At 42.4% G+C, this 23,727-nt stretch overlaps 1 pseudogene; it reads left to right on the top strand.

The window, feature by feature from the left end:
- Positions 1 to 671: 671 nt before the first annotated feature.
- On the top strand, positions 672 to 18,351 carry LOC135326503 (ankyrin repeat and MYND domain-containing protein 1-like; annotated as a pseudogene).
- Positions 18,352 to 23,727: the final 5,376 nt, after the last annotated feature.

The following is a 23,727-nucleotide window of genomic DNA, read 5'->3' on the forward strand; positions in this document are numbered from 1 at the left end:
TGCAAGCGTGGAGCTCACCAACCACTTGCGAAGCGGTGCTGGCGGTGTAACGCCGGTGTGCATGAGGTCGAGCGAGCTCGCCAGGAGTGTTTGAGGGTCGGCCTGGGAGATGGGCCTGGCTCCAGCCGCGGCGGGCAGGCGGGGGCTGGCTGTCGAGGGACGGGCTGCTCCAGGAACAGTTTGCCATACGCCAACTGTAGGGACTCCTTCCACCTCACCCGTGACGCTCCGTGCTTCTTCTCTGCTGGGCTGCGTTGCGCCAATTCCCCTCTCATCTCTCCCCTGCAGAACGTAAGGGGTTGTGCGATGCAGTATATTTGAACGATGCCTTTCCCAGAAATTGCTCCTCAGGAGCTAGCCACGGCAGGGTGAAGGCGAGCGCGCGCGCGCAGGCCTCAGCGGGGAGAGCCGCTGGCCCTGCAGGAGCCGTGCGGGAGGTGGGGGCAGCCCCAGCAAACGCCGCGCCCCGGCTCCTGCGGAGCAGCTTCGGCCCCCTGCAGACTGTAAGCGAGGAGAAGGCACCCCAGGCTGCACGAAGCGAGGACTCTCCGGGCCTTTCCTCCTCAGGCCTTCGCTGCAGACGCTCCGGGGCCTCCGGGCCGCTGCGGAGGCGCTGCCGGGGCCCGGCGGCGGCCCCGCCTCCCTCGCCCCGCTACCGTCTCCACGGCAACGCGGGCGCCGCCGAGGCGGAGCGCGGCCGCTGCGGAGCCGTCGGCGGGGGCCGCCGCCATGGAGGCCGGTGCCGAGCGAGTTTCCAGTCAGGCGGCGGCCGAGGGCGGCGCAGAGGAGGCGGCAGCGCCCGGCGACGGCAGCGGGCCTGGGGGCGGCGAGGTGCGCGGGCCGCGGGGAGCCGCCGTCGGGGAGCGCCCTGCCTGGCGCAACCGGCTGCAAGCGGGGCCCCCCGCCGCCGCCCCCCGGCCTGGGCCGGGCCGGGGAGCCGGGCCAGGCGGTGGGAGCGCGCCGTGCAGGGCTTTCTGCCTTCGTGTTCCCCACCGGTCCATTTGGCAAGGAGGTGGGTCTCTGAAATGCGGGTTTTTCCCAGGCTTGCATCTCTCCTCTCGCCTCTGGGTTTGGGGCAAACTAGGCGGTTTCTCCTTATTTCTTAGTAAAGCGAGCGCTTTCCCAGCTCCCCTGCAACATCCGAGCACCTGCTCGGCCAGCGCGCTGGCCCTTGCTGCCCTTTGGGGGCATTCTGTTGCTCTGTGTTCAGGTTAATAATATATTTGCTGCTAAAATGCAAATCGGGACACAGGTTCCCAGATAACATGCTTTTGCCCCCCTGCTTCGAAGGGCTTGGTCTGCCCTCACGCTCAGGGTAAGCAGATGGCTGCCGTGATGCCGTTGCCGAGTCCTGGGTCGCTGTCGATGGCTGAACGTGGCCTCAGACCCCAGTGGGGAGAGCGGGAGGCCGGCAGGGGAGGAGGGGATGCTGCTGTGAGCTTTTGGTACAAAGTTTAACCTCTGAAGTGTGAGTGCATCTTCCTGTATGGTGAAAATACCATGAGGAGTGACTAATGTTTCCGGTTCCCTTGTGAGGTTCTTCTCTTCTGCGCCACCTGTGAGTACTGAGCTGCCGTTTTGATTGTCAGGGAAAGCTGCCACGGCAACGTAACTCGAAATCATCCGTTAGGGATCGGTTGTCTGCACGGTGGGACATCTCTTTTTCCGCAAATGAGCTATACCATTGCGCAGATAGAAAATTTAAAATTAGCTCTTTTTCTCTTCCTCTGGAACTCCATTTGCCTATCAATGCTCCCAAGAATCAGTCTAGCAGAGAAACACAGCCTTAGTTTTGGCAATATAAAGACCTCGGCATTGCTCCTCACTGTTGTCTTTTGGGGGCAAACTGCGCGTTCTAAGCAAAAGTCCTAACACGCATCAGGCAGAAGCAGTAGCAGCAGCTCCCTGTCTTCGGTGATGATTATTGTGGCAACTCACTTGATAGAGGGTAGTAGTTTTCGGGTTTTGTTGATTGGGCTGAATTTGCATTGGTGACCTAGAAATGAAAGTCTCCACGGCACCATCCTCTTACCAGGCCTTAGGGAACTTACTTAGCACTTTTCACCTTTTTTCTTTCAAACTAAGAATAGTCATAGTTTATTCAAACTAAGAATAGTCATAGTTTATGCTACAGAATACCAGGGCTACTTTGTTCTCCATAGGGTTCATCCTATCCCTTCAGTTATGCTTTTATTAAAGACAAGCTATATGATTGATTAGGATATTTAGGTGATTTAATTTGAAGAGAAATAACACTGAAGACACATAAATGCCTTTAATAAAGCATTTAAGGAATTGAGGTTTTGATTTAAATGGGAATTTTTTTCAATTACAAAATTTTGATTAATTTCTATAAAACGTCCCCCAAAGTCTGTCTTTTTGCTTAAAAATAATGGATACCTTAAAGTGTTTGTGGCTAAAATCAATCACGATTGATCAAATTTCAATCAAAATCCATCAGATGAGTGGGCTGATAGTTAAGGATTTCTTCACTGAAGACAAAAGGCATTATGGACAAGCTTTTGACTTAGCGTCTGTCACCTTGATACAGTTCAGCACTATGTTTACGTACGATACGATGTTTTTTCAGAACTTTCTACTGAGGGTCAGAAGTGCCAGTTTTAGAGTAGCAATCGAATTTATCTTTTTAGCAAGTAGTGCACAAAGGTGTAATCTCCAGGGACTTCACCTGCAGCTGGAAATTAAAGACCTTATGGCAGGGCTGAAGACGCATGAGAACAGCAATAAACATATATTGTTTTATTTAAATATTATAATTATTTTATTTATTATACATCTTTAGTTATATTTTATTTATAGTATATTGTTAATTGTCTTTTATTTATTATATATTATTAATTATATTTTAAATAAATATAATTGTATTTAATACAAAATTATTTTGACTACTCACTGCAGACTGCATTTTATTGTACTTTAAGAGTATGGGTTGTTAGGTTGAGGGTGAGTAAAATTCATCAGAAGGTAGGGGTTGGGCATTTATTTGAGTGATAGCTCTTTCTCCAAGCAGAGTTTTGTCATTTGGAAGTAGGAATATTCTCTATGTGTGGAGGTTCTTTCCTTCTGTAATGAAAAAATTGATTTATAAGCATGTTAGCTAGGTGTTTTTCGTTTGGTTTTACTGGGTTTTATGTATTCGGCTGCTTGTTTTTTAGCAAAATATGTGTTTTCATGGCTATGCTGAATGCCCTGTTTTGTCGGATGCAAAATTTCCCAACCAAATGTTTATTGGGATACAGGTCTTTGTGAGAGGTGTTGAACACTTTGATAGGTCTTGGTTTAGCCTGCATCATTTGGCAACATATCAATGAGATAAACACTGCTAAAATAGTATGATCTTCCATCATGACTGCTACATGATGGAAGAGCTGCTGTGGCAACTGGTAAAATCTTGGTGGAGTTTTGAAGACAGTGACTACAGTGAAGATGAGATTTTGCCTAGTCTTTCTTAACTGTATAACAGTTTCATCCTCAGTTTCCTGCACCTTGTTAGTGCTGCTCTGTTGCATTAAGGAGGCAATTAAAAATTCACTTATTTCTGTCCTCTGAACGGTATCATTCTTACTGTCCCTTCTCTTTGTGGTGGATTACAGAGATACACGGGACAGTTGTACATGGACCATCGCCATGGGAAAGGGATATGCTACTGGCCTGATGGTTCCAAATTCATTGGAGCATTTTATCTCAGCCACGTAGAAGGCTATGGGACTCGGGAATGGAAGGACGGCAGAAAATTTCAGGTAACTGGAAAAATGTTGTGCTGTTACCATGATTTCCCTGCCTTTCAAAGTCAGCATGAGTACAGGAAAATTTGAGTGGTTTTTTTTTCCAGGCAGCTCCATTAGTGTTTGGGTTGTTTAGAGCAAAAGTGTCATGCCTCAGTCTCCAGTAAGCTAGATTGCTCTCTTGAACTACTCAACTTCTACTGTACACAACTTTTGCTTAGGGAAATATTGAAGGAGATAATGTGATACTGCCTGTCTAGAACTGAAAATCTGATGCCTAGAAGAGTTTCTTTTTCCAGTTTCTAATGTAGAAGTCTTCGGTATTTACTCCCCTTGCTAGATGAAGAACTCATTAGCTAGTCAGTACTCTCAACAGACATATTAAGAAGCCAGCAATATGAAACTGAAAAATACTGCATTTGAAGAGACTGTGGAGACAAAGAGCATTCTGGAGTATCGAGATAGCTAGTTGTCTCTTTTGTATCATTTCCAGGCCTGCTGCTACTAGTAGAAGCTAGAAAACTTGTTTTCTAAGAGTTTATAATTCTTTGTTTTCAAAGAAGAAGAAGGTGTATCTGAAAAGTGCCCAGCGTAGGGCAGCCCTCCCCTCATACTGATACATGGGTATCTCTGCAACAGGAAACAGTGCTTCATCAGATAATCCAAAAGATATAACAAAACAACATACAGCCTTTGCATTAAGTTGGCCAACAAGAACATAACATTCTTGCTGAATGTTGATAATGTGGCACTAATTATGGATTTAGGAGAACTTTAATTTGAATAGATCATGTATAATCTGAAACTAAGGGAAAAATAGAACACCCTCAGGTTATAATCAAACTTGAAATTTTATTCTTGCCAGTCATAGTGCTTTTTCCTGGTTCTTTATCTCCATAGCTAAACAGTTCAATGAGTGAAGCAGTTAATTTGTGTTCCAAATAGCTGTTTTGAGGTTGTGATAGCCTTGTGTGAATATGCCTTGAGCCATGTGTGTGATCCAGAAACACCGGAGATGCATCAGCCTGCTTGAATTTGGAAGCGGTGCTCATGCATTGCTTAATATAGTGTCATATCAAACTAGGATGGTTTTCTAAGGAGGCTAAAACTCCTGTCTTGTAGTGCTGTATTTGTGTCTGAGACTCTTCTGTTGGCATGAAATAAAAACATGTGTTGTCATGCTTGCAAGGTTGTCCTGAGGTTAATTACCATGTTGTCCTGAAGTTAATGACCATGGTAAGAAAAGAAATAGTTGGGAACTGCGCTACCTTTCCCATACTCTACGCCTGTGCAGTTGTGTGTCAGAGGTGTTTCTTCTGATTTGGAAAACATTACTGAAAATCTATCCTGGTCTAAAAAGTAGCAGTGTGGCTAATGAATGCAAAGCTGGATACAGAATAGTATAAAACAGAATCCTGCTCAGGCTAAAATCTACGTGAAATTTCATCTAAACATAACATCCCAATGTAGTTAAATTTAGGGCCTTCCACTGTTCTTGTACTGGAGAAGTTAATGTGTTTGTCATTAAATGAATCAAACTGACTGTGAAGGCTTTGTAGTACAGAATGGCTTCAGCAGTTATTACTCTGCCAATAAGAAATGGACCAATAAGACGCAGGCAGAACAGTTGAGATAGAAGCCAGACTTTAACTGTATAACTTGTTTGATCTCTGATTGATGCTAACGAGCTTACTCGTTTCTTAAGGGGCTGTACAAATCTGATGAGCGATTTGGACTGGGAATTGAGAGCTATCCAGATGGCTGTCAGGATGTTGGCTTGTGGCTGAGGAATCATCTAATTAAACTGTGTACTGAAGTACCTGGTTATTTTTCTGTCTCGGATCATCCAGAACACTTCAGATATGTTGATGCCAGTTCTCAAAGGACGTATATTTCTGTTGAGGGGGACCCATTTCTCCGTAGCTATAAACGTCTCCCCTTTGATGACAAGAATATTTTGCCTGAAAGAGTTTTTGCCTATTCCCATAACACAGATCATCTTACTTTGACTTGCACCTTTCCGAAAGAGTGTGATGCTTCATATTTTCAGAATACCTCCAAGCTGCCTGAGGAAGAACCTTGGCCTGTTGCAAAGTAACCCCCTTACTGGTCAGAATGCAGATGCGTGTTTATAAGCACAGGTAGCTGTTGATCATTTGTTTTTTATGTATGGATTTTTATAAATCATATCTATTATTTTCAAATATAAGTTGCATGATTTCAGCTGCTCTCCAAAAGTTTTTTTATAGTCTTGAGATGACAGGTTGCCAATGAGGATTTTTTTTAAATGAAACAAACAATTTGCGATACCAATGGTACCTTTCTGTGGTTGTCTTAACTCTTATTCTACTTCAAGGCTATAGAAAACATGCTGCAGCAAGTCTGCAGCTAGTTGTAACTGCCCACTGAGCCTTAGGTTTATGTGTAGCTTGATACTTGTACATGGAGATGTTCTTTGGGCAGGCAGAGTATGTTTTGGTTTGCTTTGTTGCTGGGAACACGTGCCACATGTGTGTATTTTATAGCCATAGCTAAAGCTGGTTATATAAATCAGATACTAAACAGATATGAATGTGCATGCTAAATATTCTGTTTGTAGAAACACTTGGCAGTTAGATTTTGCTTTCTAATTTTATAGGTGTTGGATGGCTGGACATTTATGAACTCTTCTGTAGCCAAAATCTGTGTGCTGCTGCCAGCAGCCCCTAGACTAGTTTGCCTTTCTGCCTGTAATTTAAGCAAACTTATACTATCTGAAATAGTTCTTAAAATGATAGCTGTTCATGTTTTTGCATCTTACCCAGCAGCATGTTTTGCTCTTGATGTGTTTTTTCTTTAATTGCATTAGCGGCCTAAGAGTACCTAGCTGCTTAAATGCATCAGTGCTTTTTTCTCCTTTGCTAGGTGCTGTGAAGCAGAGTTTACATCAGACGTCAACTTCATTCTCAGTGGAGTCCGCAGTACTTATGGGCCTCCAGGCCCCAAAGAACTTGCCTCAGAGCAGTTAATTCAGAAAGCGGCAAAAGGAGACTTTGATGGGGTCTATATGATTCTGAGGGATGAGCTTGCTCATCCGGACGTAGCAGACAAACATGGATACACAGCACTTGCTGCTGCCGCTGTAAGACTCTGAGAATGACTCTTTACCATATGATGAGAAATTCCTGGTGTAGTAGCCTGGATTAGATTGTTCTCTTGTTCCATTACATAGTAAGTGTGAAGGGAATGTTCAGTAAACAACAAAAGAGCAGGTGTGGCATGAGGAATATCTGTAATGAATGGTATCATGCCAAACCCCACAGTAAATAATAATTACAAAAAGAAGCACTTCAGTAAACATTAGAGATTATTTTAGCTGTCAAGTTTGTTTTCCGTTTGTGATTATGCAGTGGACTAGATCTGCGTTCTTGGGTATGACCCTGTCCTTATTACTGTTTTTTTCTTGTCCAGTCGTAATCACATTCAGACAGGGTTATTTTGTTTTTGCTGGCAAGGGGTGGTGGTTAGAAACTGTGCATGCATGACTTGCTGTAGGGGAGGATGACCTCCCCTTTTCTTTGTGCCCTTTTCAGCTACCTGAATAGCTGGCATTCATTGTAAAGTCCAGCAAAATTTAGATAATAATTTAGGGCACTATATTTCTTTCTGTGTGTGAATCCTCACTGAGTTCCTGTGAAAGCTGGTAGAAAATGTTATAAAAAAGAGAGGAAGGTCAGGGATGTACTTGAGGATGCTCCAAGATACACATTCTGAACCCCGTAAGACATGGTTCAGTATCGCGTTTTTATTGTGTGGCAAATATAAACCTGAATTAGTTCAACAGTGTTGGCTGTCACTACTTTCAAACTGTGCTGCCTATTCTTTCCATGTAGAAACCTGCAAGTGCGTGAGTGTATGTGCAAGTACAGATGTTTACAAAATAAAATAACATCCTGAAGCATTTTCTCCTCTACAGGTTACTTCCCACAACGATATTGTCAATCTTCTTCTCGATAGTGGAGCTGATGTGAATAAGTGTAGTGATGAAGGATTATCTGCTCTCTCCATGTGCTTTATTCTGTATTATCCAGCAGAATCTTTTAAGGGTAATATTGCTGAGAGGAACCTGCACAGCTGCAAGGTTGGTTTATTTCTAATCTAAAATGTCAGAATCATGATATATTATCGTCTCAAGCTGTAAGTTTACTTTTCGGAATTACTTTACTGTGTTGACTCCCTAGGAAAAAGCCAGAACTTTTGTGCATCTTGCACTCTGAGGATGCAGAGTATTTTCTGCTCTCACTACTAAGTCCTACTTCAAATGACCAAGCTCCAGTGCAGAAATAAGCTTACTCTGCAGTTGAAATAGGGCACTGTATTAATAGCACAGATGTGAGGCCACGTCTGCTAGGTATTTAAGACAGCGAAGATGCAGTGGGCAACTGGTGGGAATTACGAAAGCATCCAAGCAGGACAAGAGGATTTAGGTGGTTCCGATAGCACAGAGTCCTGCTGGCATGGTTGAAGTGTCAAGCAAGAAGCAATTCAACTGTCAGAGGAGTCTCTTGACCCTTAGGGAGTGTTTACAAAGGAAGACTCATGACCCTAGGCTTCCTCCTGCCGAAAAGAGAAGTACCTGCTTTAAATTGTCCTGTGGAGGAGCATGATACATATTTTGTAAGAGTACAAACCATGCAGTGGGGAAGGAGATGAAAACAAGGGTGAAGCAGAGGGTCAGGAATCGCCAAACAGTCTGAGAAGATAGAAGGAATCAAAGAGGGGCCTAGGCAGGTAGGGACTGTGTGGTCTTGGACGTGTTTCAGAGGAGCCTAGAAATGTAAGGATGTTGCTGAGGCTTTCAGAAGAGGCTACACAGGTCTAAATGCCCTCAAGAAACTTGTTGGAAATGAACTACAGAATAGTTTTTGGTTGCTGTAAAGTACCTGTTCAAGTTCCAAGAGTATGTTTAAGTGGTGGCCCGTTACCAAAGTTGCAAGACTTTTGTGGGAAGGAAAGAAAGAGAGAGAGAGAGATGTATATAAAGCAGATGCTCAGAGATTCACAGAAAATCAGTGTGAAACTATTACTTCTCATTTTGGAGTGAGAAAAGGAAATTAGAAATAAACAGGATTTGTTTCTGTCACGGTCTCTAAGATTCAGAAAGGAAAATGTGCTTTGCTTTCTCTTTTCCTCTGAGTTGAATACGAATCCAGAAGATTTGGAAACAGTGGTCTTGGAGGTCCTAGTTCTACATTCTCATGCAAAATAATGCAGGTTGAAAATCTGTAAGAGTCTTGTAAACATGTTTTACTCACAAAGGAAATTGAGCAAGAAAATGTTCAGTTATTTGGTTTATTTAAAAAAAAACTTAGTTACAAATTACTTCTAAATGATTTCCCTATCTGTTGTTAACTGAATTCCATTATTATTACATGCTCTTGTATTACTGTTATTACTTGTATTATTGTTCTGATGACTGAATTTGCTGACTCACCCATTGAAAGTGTGGTTTTTCATTTTTGTAACTACTTTCTTTTATTTTTTTAATCTTCAAGCAGAACGAACAATCAGAACCGTCAGAAACGGCTAATGTGTCTGAAGGCGTAATCGCAGAGTAAGTCTCACTTATGCCCTATGAATGGGAGACAGAGTCTCCTAAGTCTCTTTGAACATAGAAGGCAACAATTAGTATTTCACATATTTCACAGAAGGGTGCAGCTATTGCAGGAAAAGCTAGTCAGATGTCAGTATAATTTTGTTTGCTTAACTATAGAAATCTTGTGTTCATATCAGTAGAAGCCACTCGTTTATATGCTCTGTTATAATTCAGGTTGGCAGAGTGTGAAGAGTGAAGCTGGAAAGTGTAGTTCAAGCTAAGGACCTCATGCTTGAACAAGACAAGATTTCTTGATTGCATACTTTGCAGCTTGTCACAGTCTGCTATGCACACCTGCAGTGTAGTGTGGACATGAGGAAAGATAAGAATATATTCAGCTTACTCTTTGAAGTTTTGACTACATTTGACCGTGCTGGTTGTTTTCTACAGGTGTCTGTTTAGCCGCGTGGCCTGAAATGTAGTCTTTTTGTCTTGCTTTTATGGATCCCCCAAAGGGCCACATCTTGCCTTTTGTTTTGCCTCCAGAGCAGTCCCCAAAGATGATGAAATTTTTGTGTTGGGTTTTATGCCAGCGTAGGTCACTTTGACGTCTTAGAATTCCCACAATGAAAATTCCCTGTTGGCCTTCTTGCCCTTCATCCCTTGCATTTGGCTTTTGTGGCACATCTTGCCACCTCCCTTGCTTCTCTCATGAATATTGTGTGTGTGTTGCATGTTTTTCATTGGAATATAAAGATGCACTGAATGTAGGGCTTGTGAGTAAAAATGAGTTAATGCCATGTGAGAAAAGAGGAGCCTCTGCCCAGATCACTATGTGGTAGAGTTTCTGGGTGATATCCAAGGACTGTTTGCTTTTTTTGATGGTGTTAGGTTTCTTTTTTAGGGGTGTGCATGTGTATTTTGCCTCCATGGAAATACAGATGGAATCATCAGCCTGCTGAAATACACTGTCCTAGTCCAGCATAGCTCTTGTTCCAGCTTTGGTTAAGGGAAACACAGAAAAAGTATCTCTGTTTTCTTGGGATGGATGAATGAAGTACGATAGAGGAAAGAACCTTCCAAACAGTCTTAGATGACAGGAAGGAGGAGTCAGTCTGTTTCTGTCATTAAACAAGTCTCACACTAAACGTTTAGAAGTGACACATGAGTGAACAGTGGAGATGCAGGGAACCTTACTTTGCCTATCCATTCCCATGCAACCCGAAGGAACTGCTTTTAAGTGCTGCCTTTTTAGTTTGGAGGGGTGAGATACCCTCTTCAGGTAATAATATTGTTGCCTGGGTGGAGCACGGCAGTTGTTGTGACACTGCTCTAAAGAATGAAGTCTTGTCTCTGCCAAATGCCATTTTTAATGTCTGCACCTGGGAGTCATCTTAGTTCACCATCATTTAGAGGTTTTTTGCAAGATGCTAATGAGTGATTCTGGTATTTTCCATGTCAACTTTAGACAGCAGAAGAGATGGGCAACAATCCAGCTGCTGCTTCACCGAGGTGCAGATCCCAGTGCATGCTGGATACCAGCACCCCTTCTCTTCCTTGCCGTTAAAGCTGCAGATGCAGAAGCAGTGAAACTCCTCTTAGAAAGGGGAGCCAGGACTGATGTGCGGCTTCCATCCAAGGTTTTATTGCATTATAATTGATAATGATGTAGGATTCTAGATGAGTGCAGCAGCTTCTGTGTCCTGCTGTAAAATCTGCAAGTAAGAACCAGGTTTAGAATGGACAAAAAGCTGTTTAAAGTGATTATCCTGTTCAAAGAACTATTTTATAGAAAGAACTCAAAACTCCTTATTCCCTGAGTTTTCCTTCCTCATTATGTTTTCTTGTTGCCAAGCCCATGCATGACTGGGGAATGCTTGTGAAGCTGCTCCTCAAGTTGGTAACAGCTGTTGTGATTTTGGTACATTGTGTATCTGGTACCTTGAGCTTTCCACTGTCCCGTAACTCAGTTTGTAGGTTCATGGTGGCTGAAAGTGAGACACAGTATGTGGGAAGAGGAAGCTGGGATTATTCTTTTGAAAATATTTGGTACTGTTTTAAGTTGCGATAAACAGGAGTCTTAATGCTATGTTTCTTTTTTCAGTTTGGGGGTTTAACCCCTCTCCACATAGCTGTATCTATTCCTGGGGAGGAAGGAGTCCAGATAACACAGTACCTCCTGCATTCTGCACCAGATCTTGATGCAAGGGCAGAAGATGGAAATGAGGTATATGGTCCAGACCAGGTATGTTGCTTTGTGAGCTCAGCTTCTTGCAGCTCTTGAAGGCTGCACAATACATAAGCAGGGAGTTGAGCTTCCTGCCTGCTTGATTTCCGTGAAATTTTTGCATCCTATTGGAATAACTATGTTCCTTTAAAAAAGAAAAAAAGTAAAAAAAAAAAAAAAGCCACTGGAGGTCTGTATTATTGGGTTACAGTAAACACATCCATGTGTTTTGATGCCCCAGAACATTTTTGCTGTCATGCCTCGTTTAAGGCAGAGGTTAAAAGTCTCTTGTGGGCAGTCTAGTATAAATGCCTGAAGGTATAATGAGAGCAGTGAACATAGGACCACTGTCAGAAACAGATACATGATGGGACCCGCTTGTTTCATCTCCATGGAGCCTGCCTACTTGTTTTTGTTTTGTTTTGTTTTCCTTGAACACAGACTCTTTCTGCTGGATTCCTGCAGCATTCACTGTGCCCCCAGAGTTACAGAAAGATAGCTCTGCAGTAAACTTTTTTGGTAGTACAGAACTTTTTGGTTAGGGTTGCCATTTTTTATGATAATTGTCTACTTGTGATGGAGCTATACCAGCGAAAAGTGCTCTTTTTGGCATTTGTTACCTGAGGAATTACTTTACGTTATAGTACTTAAATCATTTCACAGAATTACCAAACAGTTGAGAGTTTGGAAGGGACCTCTGAAGATCGTCTGGTCCAAAACCCCAGCTCAAAGGAGGGTCAATGAGAGCAAGTTGCTCAGGACCTTGTCCAGTTGGGCTTTGAATATCTCCAGGAATGGAGACTCCATGGCCTCTCTGGGCAACCTCTTCCCGTGTTTGATCACCCTCACAGGAAAAAAAGATTTTTATTATGTTCAAGTGGAATTTCCTGTCTTTCAATTCCTGCCCATTGCTTCTTGTCCTGCCACTGGGTGCCACTGAGAAGAGTAAGGCTCCAGCTTGTTTACTCCCTCCCATCAGGTATTTATACACATTGATAAGATCCCCCTGAGCCTTCTCTTCTCAAAGCTAAACAATCGCAGCCTCTCCTTGCACGAGAGATGCTCCAGTTCCTTAATCCTCTTTGTGGTCCTTTGCTGGACTTGCTCCAGGGGAGTCCAGAACTAGACACACAGATGTGGTCTGACCTGGGCTGAACAGAGGGGAAGGATCACCTCCATTGACCTGCTGGCCACGCTCTTTCTAATGCTGCCCACGATGCTGTTGGCCTGCTTTGCTGCAAAGGCACGTTACTGGTCATGTTCAGCTTGTCCACCAGGACCCCCAGGTCCTTTTCTGCAGAGCTACTTTCCAGTAGGTCAGCCCCCAGCATATACTGGTGCCTGGGGTTATTCCTCCCCAGGGGCAGGACTCTGCACTTCCCTTTGTTGAACTTCATGAGGTTCCCCTCTGCCCATCTGTCCAGTCTCTCGAGGTCCCTCTGAATGGCAACGCAGCCCTCTGGTGTATCAGCCACTCCTCCCAGTTTGGGATCATCAGCAAACTTGCTGAGGGTGCACTCTATCCCTTCATCCAGGTCAATTAGTAAACAGTAGTAAACAACTTAACCAGTATTGTCCTTGTATTGACCCCTGTAGGTGCACCACTGGTGACTGGCCCTCGGCTGAACTTCATGCCACTGATCATAACCCTTTGAATCCAGTAGTTCAGCTAGTTTTCAGTCCTCACTGTCCATTTATGTAAGCCATACTTTAGGAGCTTGTCTATGCAGACGTTGTGGGAAAAAGTTTTGACAGCCTTACTGACATCAAGGTAAATGACATCCACTGCTCTCCCATCTTTCACCAAACTGGTCATGTCCTTGTAGAAGGCTATCAAGTTGTTCAGGCTCGATTTCCCCTTTGTAAATCCAAGCTGACGACTCCCATTCACTTTCTTTTCCTTAGTATTTTTGGAAATGGCTTCCCAGAGGATGTGCTTCATCACCTTCCCAGGGATTGAAATGAGGCTGACATACTTGTAATTCTGCAGATCCTCCTTCTTGCCCTTCCCGAATATAGGAGTGACATTTGCTTTCTTCCAGTCCTCAGGAACCTCACCTGGTTGCCATGACATTTCAAAGATAATTGAGTGACCTTGCAATGACATTGATGGGCTCCCTGATATCCCATCAGGTCCTAGTCACTTGAAAAATGAGTTGGCTTGTGTAACAGGAAAGATAAGATTTGTCTTGTCATGACAGTGGCTAAGGTGAATGTCTGTTTGCAGTCCAGGGAGGTTTAGATAGCTTCTTCAGTTTGTATTGCAGTACTTTCTCCTTTAGTAGCAATCAGGATGACTTGGTACCTATTTGCAAACAGTATGCAGTTATAAAATGCCCAGATGCAGTGCAGGTATATTACTTTCTGACATACCATTTTTTATTTTTTTATATTGGTCTGGTAAGCCTATATTCATGCACCTTAAATGAATGACATGTGAATGAACTTGAGTGAAGACCCTTTTTGCCTGATAGCTTGCTTCTTTCTTCCCACCCCTCACTGTATCATTTGGCCCAGTAAAAGTTATTAAATTCTGTCTGTAAAATTTTCCTTCCCTGGATTCCTCCAGTGGAGTCAAATTTCTTAATGTGCAGTGCTGAAGATGATTTAGGCAGATGGAATCTGAATGTAAAGAAGGAAGTAGAAAAAGGGTGGCCATTGCTTTGGTGAGGCTGAACAAGTCTCGTCCATGATTGACATCCAGAGCAATGGGTGACCAAGCAGTTTATTTTCTTCTGTATGTCTCTGAGCTATGTTACAAATGTTCACATAATTTCACTTAGGTTCCTCTGCCTCAAACCAGAGAAACCCAGTTGTCCCGTGGTGTCACTGTGCACCTGAAGAATGAAGCAGGACCACCAAAAGGGTACTTCTCCTCCTATTTTGGTCCTGTTCCAGAAGAAGGTGGAAGGAGTGCATTGCATATTGCATGCGAAAGAGAGGATAACTGTGAGGTAAGAGCATGGCATCCGAGGTTCTGCTCATAGAGAGTACTTATAAGCTAAACTCCCCAAATGACATATCTGGGGAATGAATACTTTTCATCCCTCTGTAAGGAGCTGATTGAATTCCTGGGATAAACTCCTTACGCTGTGAATTATTAGTGTTGTACTGATTAAAAACCCATTAGCACTTGAGAAAAAAATATTTCTTAAGTCTTTAGAATTCTGTTTAACACAGGAAATTCCTCTGCTTAAGTTTCCATTAGTGACTTGGCCATTAAGTTTTACTATTCACGAGGCCAATTTGAAGCTGGACAGTCTGAGTTTTCTCATGTGCTAACCTTTGAGCATTTGGGTTTTTACCGTAGTAACATTCTTCTAGCAGATTTACGAGGTGTGCACTTGGAGGAAGGAGAGGTTTTTGAGAGAGGAGATGTACTTCTTCAGAGGCAAGCTTACGTATACCCTTTGGCAGCAGGGTTAATGAGATTTGGTAATCTGATGGAGAGGTTTATGCATAACACTACCATGCTTGGGGTTCTTAGCCATGAGAAAATGGAGGTATATTTTTGCTATAGGATCATAGCTTAGGTGAAAGGCTTGAACGTGTTTTATGCTGCTCATTTTGTTCATTATTGTTACATATACATTATATTTAAAAGTTAACATTATTATGATCTAATTCCACCTTTTTCTGCACCTGCCTACACAGCATGCCAGAGATGTTATCCGCCTCCTTTTAATGCATAAGGCAAATCCAAACACACTGTGGAGTGGCCATTCACCACTTTGCTTAGCAATCGCCAGTGGGAATGATTTGGTGAGCATCTTTGAGTTCCTCTTTACGTGTGTTGTACTCCTCCATTTGTCTCTGCCTTCTCTGATGACAGGCAGACTTGGGTAACTAGTTATGTTTGCCATAATTCATTCCCAGAGAAAGTACTAAATTTGCTTTTCTTTCAAACCTGTGGATGTTGCATGAGCTGAACTAGAGGAGCCCTGTAGTATGACAGTGATAGCTAGAAATATTTGGTAAGATTCAGAAGGGTATAGCATTCAGAGAAGAGTATCCATTTTTATGAATCACAAGAACATGCAGTTCTCTTACAGGCTACCTCCCCACTCAAATCATCCCAGCCAAATGTTAAAACACTTTGCTTCTGGATATGAGAAAAAAAATGTAGCTCTTTGAGGGTAAGGAGTATGCTTTTCTAGGAAAAGATCAGTGATCACACTTGGAAAGGATCTGGGCATTACGGGGCTCAGCACTGCACAGAGGAGGCTTACAGCTCACACAGTAGAGTGCAATATGTGAAGTCAGCACCTACCTTCCCTGAGCAGGGAATGGCCTCCCTTCTGCTCAGACAAGGCCCTTAAGAGTGGGTCCACAGCAGCCAGCATGCTGCGAGAGAAAGTGTACCAGCAAAACAGGTAATGGTGACAAAGTGGTGTGTCTACAGTGCTCTGCTCCTCTTGGAATACAGCTCCAGGCTAATGGTTCATCTTTGTGGAAAACAAGGGAGGAGAGTGAGGGGGTAAGAGCTGCACCCAGGCTGCCCACTAAGCTCAGCCGTTGTGCAGGCAACCAGCCAGCACAAGGCCAGGGGAAGAACAATTGGAAGGGAGCAAGCGTGACTGTGTAGCCTAGTGGTTCAGGTAATAAGCTGATAGGGGCAGGGTTTGGGTCTAATTTCTGTTTCTCGGGTTACTTTCTCCTGTGTAAAAGCACGCTAATAATTCAGTCAGGCATTGTCTTGGAAATGCAGATGTGAACAAAGCGAGGGGAAGCCACTTTCAGTGTTACTGATGAAATCAAAATTTTACCTCTTGTTCTGTCACTGCAAGTTTTATACTGTGTGTTAGGATTAATGGTAGATCATAATGGAAAAGATCTACTGTGTATTGTTACTTTCTAGTTATATTTATTTCAGTAGAAAGTTATCAATCATCTGGATACAATATAATAGGGAGCTACAGGATGGACTGCAGAAGTAGATACAGTAGAAATGGATGCAGCCAAATACAGTAGAAAATAGATTCTGTATCAAATGTTTGAACCAGAACATTTTTCCTTATGTTATCTTTGTTTCTTTTAAAAGACAATTTAGGTATTTTTCTGGGAAAAAAGAGTTTACTGCATCTTTGATTTGTTTGTACAGAAAAGATGAAATTTCAGGACTTCCCACGGAATGGAATGGAAAGTCCCATATCCAACACATTCTACTGCTTCTCCTGCCCCTCTCAGAGGCTAACATTCAATGGAGTGATGATCTAATAGACCATAAATGTTCAACCTCTCTAATCCTTATCTTTATGGTAAAACATAGGTGGTTTTAGTATATTTTATGAAACCTACCCTATAGCATCTTGGTCTGGCTGGGGTATCGCTTTTCTGCTGTGGAACTGTCAAAATGCATCTCCAGCAATTATCTGTTGCATTTGCAGGCAGTGGTCGAACTCCTCAAACATGGGGCTGATCCAAATCTGCCATTAAGCAGAGCAGTAAGAAGTGCCCTCTGTACAGCTGTCAGTACCACATATGAACAGAAGAGAACAAAAGCACAGAGGATTGCTTTGGTGAGAGAAATGTGGGGGTTTTTTGTTGTTTTTAACTTCAGGAAAAGCAGTAATTTTTATCAGGTGTGTTGAGTTCCATTTCTCTTTAATGGGCAAGCTGATTTTTTTTTTTTTTTTTTTTTTTTTTTGCAGAACAATTCATTTGTGTCTCTTCCCAATGCTATTTGTTTGTCTCCTAAGGAATAGAGGTTTTGTAAGGAAATTTGTTTTCATGTTTGAATGAAGGTGATGGCAACCTCCTTGTGTAGAAGAGGAAACACTGCATTTAAAGCAGATGGGGGGTTGCCCATGGCCCTGTCAGATCTGACTGTTCCCTTGCTTGTAAACACAGCTGGCATCCACATGAAGAAAGATGCATTGCATTTGATTGTGCTATATAAAGTAGTTGATAAAGTGCACTTTCTCACCTGTGATGAGCTCAATGGAAGCATTTGGCCTTGTGAAAACTGGACATTTTTCCCTCGTCCCATAAAGCACAGAGCTGACCTCATTGAGAATGGAGGGGAGGAAGACTGCCGTTGAGGAGCACTAGGAGAGGAGGTGATTTCTCCAGCCGGGTTCTGTTCTACCCCTGCGTCACTAGTTGTCCGTGCTTCATCTGTTGCTGCAAGATTAGGTTGTGAGATATCCAGAAACAAATAGCAAATGCCTCCAAGAAGGTTTTATTTACAAAACACATGTAGATTTAACAGTCCATCAACGGCTCTCCAGTGGCAGAAGAAATGCACAATTTGGTACAGAGTAGCCACACAAATCGAGGTTAAGCTCTGATATTCAGCCCTGTCTCTAACTGTGGCATGGACACAGTATAGTTAGAAAGCTGGATGTCAAATGTTTTGCTTTCTTTTTTCAGGTTGATAAGCTGCTTGAAGCTGGCGCGGATATCCTTGCACCAGTTACTCTTAGGGAAGGACAGCAAAAAGCAGTGGGAACAGCTGTCGACTATGCCTATTTTGAATATTATCAGGTATGACTTCAGTTCCCGTAACTGAAGATACCGTGTTCTTTGCATTCATCAGAACAAACAGCCTTTTGTGTCCTTAGGATTTGTCTAGGGCCTTCTTCAGAAGCTTTCACTGAAAATTTACTTTTCCCTTCATTTGTCTTGAGACTCATTTCATTTGCTGCCAAACTTATAACCACCCGAAGACTGAATACCTCTAGTAGTTTTGCCTGTGAAGGCAATCCCTGTTGTCACATTTTATAGTAAGATTCTGTTCATAATTGGTTTGTAAAGAGTTAGCTGTAATTCTACATCCAGCCATTAAAAACGGAAGTAACGTGTGTTTCCATGAGGCTACAATCAAAACAGGAAAAGCTGTTATGAGATATATATATATATAGTAGATAATAAATTTAGGCATGTTATAAGCTATGATAATAAATTACTGATCAGTCAAACTTCAAAATAAAGGGTTAACCACTTATTAAAGTCATCCTTAATCATTATTTAACCCCTTATAAAAAGAATCTTCCTATGAAGTAGAACTAAGAATTTTCTGCCCAGTTTTTTTTGGGGTGGTGGCAGGGGATGTATTTGTTTAAAAAAAATTTTGAAATGGTCTGCGATGCTGTAACAGTTTCTAATTAGAAATGAATCTGCCTTTGGGTCTTATAAGTAATTTTTTTGGTAGCTTTATTGTGAATAAGAAAATTTACATGACAAAGAATCTTTGTTTCTTAGCAGCGTCAGAGATTAAGTGGTTTGGTTCTTGAGAGAATCATTTGTTCAATAGTGCAAAAAATAGATAGAGAATTACTTAATATATTAAACTAGGAAACTGCAGGGATGGGAAGGAAAGCCAAGTTATACTGCAGATTGCTTGCCTCTGGGACATAAACAGTAGATGTTCTGAAAAGAACAAAAGTAATGGTGAGTCTTGGGCACCTTGCAGTAGAGCAGCCACATTCAAGCTACTTGAGAAAGTGCAACATGGTACCTCCATTCCTAAGGTGGGGTACAGCTCATTGCTACTACAGTCCTGTGACTGTGGGATCCATCACTGTATCTCACTGGCAGAGCAGCCTACTTGGAGCTAATGTGGTTTTCTGCATCCCGCTGCAGTGTTCCGTGTAGATAGTAAAATTGTTATTCTTTGGCTTGCAATCGCAACTGATCCTCAAATAGGAAATGCAATTTAAACAATTAGCAGTTGTAATCACTGGCCAGCCTTGGTCAGCATTCTCCAGGTATCTTACTTCTTTCCTGTCTTGCTCTGGTCTGCCTTAGGCTTTTGCATCTTGGGTTTAGTATGCTCCTTGCTGGCACTAATAGGGAGCAGTGTGGGAAACAGAGAAACTTAATAGTGGCCAAACAGTGCCCTCTAGCAGTCTTTCCATTTTCAGGAAGCTTTCCTGTGTTCCCAGAAGTGCTGGGAGAGGAGGGGAGCCCTGCAAAATGACGGCAGCTTCTCCCTCGAAGAAAATTTGTTTTAGTTAACTTGATGAGTGCTCACTGAACAGATAATCGGAACAACTAGACTGTTTAATATGGACATCTCCTGTGCCAGGATTAAGCAGGGATGATACTGTGCAAAACCAGTCCTACATAAGCAGTGAGGAGATGTAGGGGTTCTACAAACGTTAAAGAGAATGAACAAGTCACTGTGAAGGAAATTTTGAATATAAGCTTAGTGCCTATCCACTGCTTCCTCGTGAATTCCTATACAAGATCTGTTACCACGTGTTATGGAGTAATTGAGTGAGCTTGTTCCTCTTTCACAGATGGACCTTTGAATTGCTTTGTATTTAGTGCAGGTAGCAGTGTGCATTCAATGGTGACTGTGGACAGCTAGCATATGTCCATTCCCCGTGGTAACTTGCTCCCAGGTCCTTTCCTGGGATTCCCACTGTATTAATGCTCTTCTACTCCTAGAGTGGTGACAATAAATATGTAAATTAAGGTCATTTGAATGACTTCCTGAGTAGTGCTCAAATACGTGGTGAAGCCAGGCTTAGACTCTAGATCTCCCAATACCACTATAATCTGAAAAATGTTTCATATATTCACTGTGAAAAATATCCAAATGAGGAGTAGAAGGCAATGTTACCTAGTACTATTATGTCTCACATTTTTCATAATCTTACTTTCAAGAAGGATGTTGTTTTAGTGTGTCTGATACACATCATCATATTGATTATGTTTGCCCAGTTGATCAACAACTGTCCTGTGGCTAAGCAGAGTTTTAAGGAAAGGTGTCTTGTGACTAGTATTCTAATTCTCAGATCCTAAGTAGGAATACTGATTTTTTTCCCCCCCTTCTTTATGTTGGTGTAGTGGATTCAAATATTCGTACATCTGCTTCAAAGAAGAAATCGGGGAGCCATCATGCGAAAGAAGTGAGGTAGGTGGAAGACACTGCATGCAAGTGTTGACTGTTCTTAGCCAAAAATATTATGTCCTGTTTTTTCCTCACCAGGCTTAATGTCACCCTACCATGTTTTTTCTTTTCTAATTGTTTCCTCTTTAGTGTGTCCAGTCTTGTCAGCTACAGACAGCTTCTTCCTCTGTTCTGATCACATCATTCCTTTTCAGCTTCAGACTCTGCCAGGAGAGTCTGCATAATATTCAGTCTTCTCGTGATAAGCAGTGTGGCCTGGTATCTTAAGCTAATTCATGACATCAGTGGCTTAGGGTAGCTTACAAATACTAAGAAATGGACACAAACAAGTTTTGTGGCTTGCATTTCTGGTCTCTAAATCAGGAAAGACTTCTAGAGTTTGAACATTAGTCTTGGAATTGTAGCATTCTCAGCGGTTTGAGTTACGGAGGAAATAGTTGGCTCAAGGATACTGTACTCTGTCATCAGTTTCTTCTGAGCAAGGCACTCTCATCATCCTGAACTTTGTCTCAGTATTTGAATCAAGTGAGAATTTGAATCATGGTCAGGAACTGAGGCACTTTTCGCGGGCATAAGTTGTGAGGTAGTATTTCTGCTGAACCAAAATGGATCAACAGTAGCATAAGATGCAGAAATAGCCGGAAGAATGTAAACCAAGAACTAAAATGAAATCTGGAAGGTTAAAGCAGCACACAAACGTTTTACAAATAGATGTTAGGGATGACTTGCAGGCAGAGAGATCTCAGTGAAAATTGCTAGCCATTTCCTTTGCCAGAATTGTGCAAGTTTTGTTTTCTCAATTAGTTTCAACAGCTGCCTGTCTGGTCACTATAGCCCAAGAATGGGAATTTCCCATAAACTTCCAAGTGCAAGACTTGTATCATGTTCTCAACATACAGCCCTAGGCAAATATGCAAGGTTATGATTTGTAATTGGACAGGCCTTTACATTTACAGCCAAAGGAGACAGCAACTGGTAGACAACTTATTATTTCAGGGATCCTGCCACTCTCTCCTGAAACTCTTTCCCTGCAAAGGTCTGATTCCACCCAAGCTCCTTGTTTGCCACCCTCTGTTCTTGGCTCCATGGAAGGATGGGAACAATTTACCAGCTTATCTGTACAGTAACTGGAGTTCCTTGATATCATTGTTCCTATTTAGCTGTGGCTTATCCTCTGCTGACTACCACTGTGCCCACACTGTAGCTATCCTCTCATAGAACATTTGTTACTCTCAGGGAACTGATCCTTGGTCTTTTTCTCTTCTGGGGACTCTGCAGAAAAGTTGCTGCAGTTTCCAATTCAAGTTGGATGAATTGTTTTTGTAAAGACCTCTGTTGGACTGTGGCTGTGCTTTGACTGGATACTGACAGGAGTTGTCTGGGTCATTGCCTGCTACCTCCCTTAGCAAGGCATTTAATGGAATCCATGTCACATGACTAGAATGCTACAAAATCTGATTTGGTGTTAAGTGTAATGCATCCAGTGTTGCCTCTGATGCCTCTTAGCTCTTTAAAATTATACTAACACATGAATGAATCTATTGCATGAAATCACCTTTGGCTTTATGTTATGGTCAAATTTCATAAGTGCAGAACAATTTGGCTCAGACCACATTAGGGAAATCGGTGCTGTAAGGGATTCTTAAATGCTCTGAAAAGGATATAGGTACATAGGCCAATTTGCACTTAGTAACATTCTACTTCCCAGTCCCACTGAAAATCTTTGCCTAAGCACTCTTTGCTGCTTCTTCCAGCTTTGCTGTGTTGCAGGGACCTGGCTGTAGCCCTGTTTGCCTCTGCAATATTCCAGTAGGTTCTGTCAGTTTTTTTAAGTCTGCCTGCTTGGCTTTATTTCTGGCCGCATATTGTCTGCCCTGCCTGCCAGTTTGAAAGTGAATACCTCCAGACTCGGTTGTTACGAGCAAACTGAAGCACACCATGCACTAGGATGCAGATGTTGATTTGGTAAAGGCTTGGGAGTGTTCCTCACTAGGACGTTTGACTTTTCTAGGGGCTGGTGTGCAGCCCGGTCCCCAAATACTCCTAGGATAAGCTGCAGGGTCTCCTGTTTCTTTATCCGTGAATATTACGACATTTATATTTCTATATTGTGAGCCATTTTGATATAATTTTACTGTGATGAACAAACGTTGTCAGACTAAGAAAAAACTTCAAACAAACAATATTGTGCTTTTTTTTTATAACTGCCTTTGTTCTAGGACACCGTTTTTTAAATACTGCTATCAGTGCGGACGTTCTGTTGGTGTTCAGCTGACATCTTGCATTCATTGCCATGAAATCTTCACTTGCAGTGAAGCTTGCAGAAGGAAATCCTGGAAGGAGCGGCATAGGCATGAGTGTTCGGGATTGCTGGGTAGGTCTGACAGTCACTAGTATGTGTGTACAGTTGTTTGTGCATGTTTTACTGAGCTGGAATGTCTTCCTTGTAATGGCTCAGTAAAATGTGTTTTGGTTACAATTTAAACAAAAAAAATTCAGTTATTCACTTGAATAGCTGTGTCTGTAAAACCATCAGCTTTAAGAGAGCTACTATTGTGTCATTACAGTCAGTTTCAAGAGAGAAGAACCTTTCAGGTGAGCACAGAACAAAAGGAAGATGCTCCTGAAGACTAATGTTCATTACTGAAATCATAAATATACAACTTTCCAAGCTGAAGAACCTCAATACATCTAACAAGCTAGGAGGAACGGGGCTTTCAGTACAAACTTTACCTCTATCTGCATATTAGAATAGAAATCTACGAGATTTCTGACCTTTGTGCATTGAATCATTGATACCACCCTACTGTGGTTCAGGTAAACTGCAACATTTGTCATTGACAAAAAAGAGGACATTATACACGTTATACACATGCACACACTACACAGCAGTAGAAGACTGGCATAGTGGATTTATACAAGAAATTAAAGTGCTGTCACCATATGAGATGCTCGCATATGAGCCACAATGAGGAATCTGAAATGTGAAGATAAATAAGGAACTGCTGCCATTCTGAGGCTGATCTGTCTTTTAGTGGCTGTCCAGCCACTAAAAAGTCGGTCCAGGATGGGTCTTTTAAATCTGGGTACTTGTAAAACCTGTGAAGGGAGTGAGGCCTGTCCAACTGGAGATGATTTATATGAAGCATACATGCTTATCAGTATGGGTTCTAAACATCTTCTAGCGGTTTTCCCAAGATAAGATATCAGTGGTGTACTTCCCAGATTATATGGGAATAAATGAAACTGTTCTTAATAACGGGAGATTTCCCTTGCACCTTAATCAAGTGCTTTTTCTTCTTCCTGTTCCTTTCATAAA

Source organism: Dromaius novaehollandiae, unplaced genomic scaffold (assembly GCF_036370855.1).
Source record: "Dromaius novaehollandiae isolate bDroNov1 unplaced genomic scaffold, bDroNov1.hap1 HAP1_SCAFFOLD_48, whole genome shotgun sequence".
NCBI classification, from domain to species: domain Eukaryota; kingdom Metazoa; phylum Chordata; class Aves; order Casuariiformes; family Dromaiidae; genus Dromaius; species Dromaius novaehollandiae.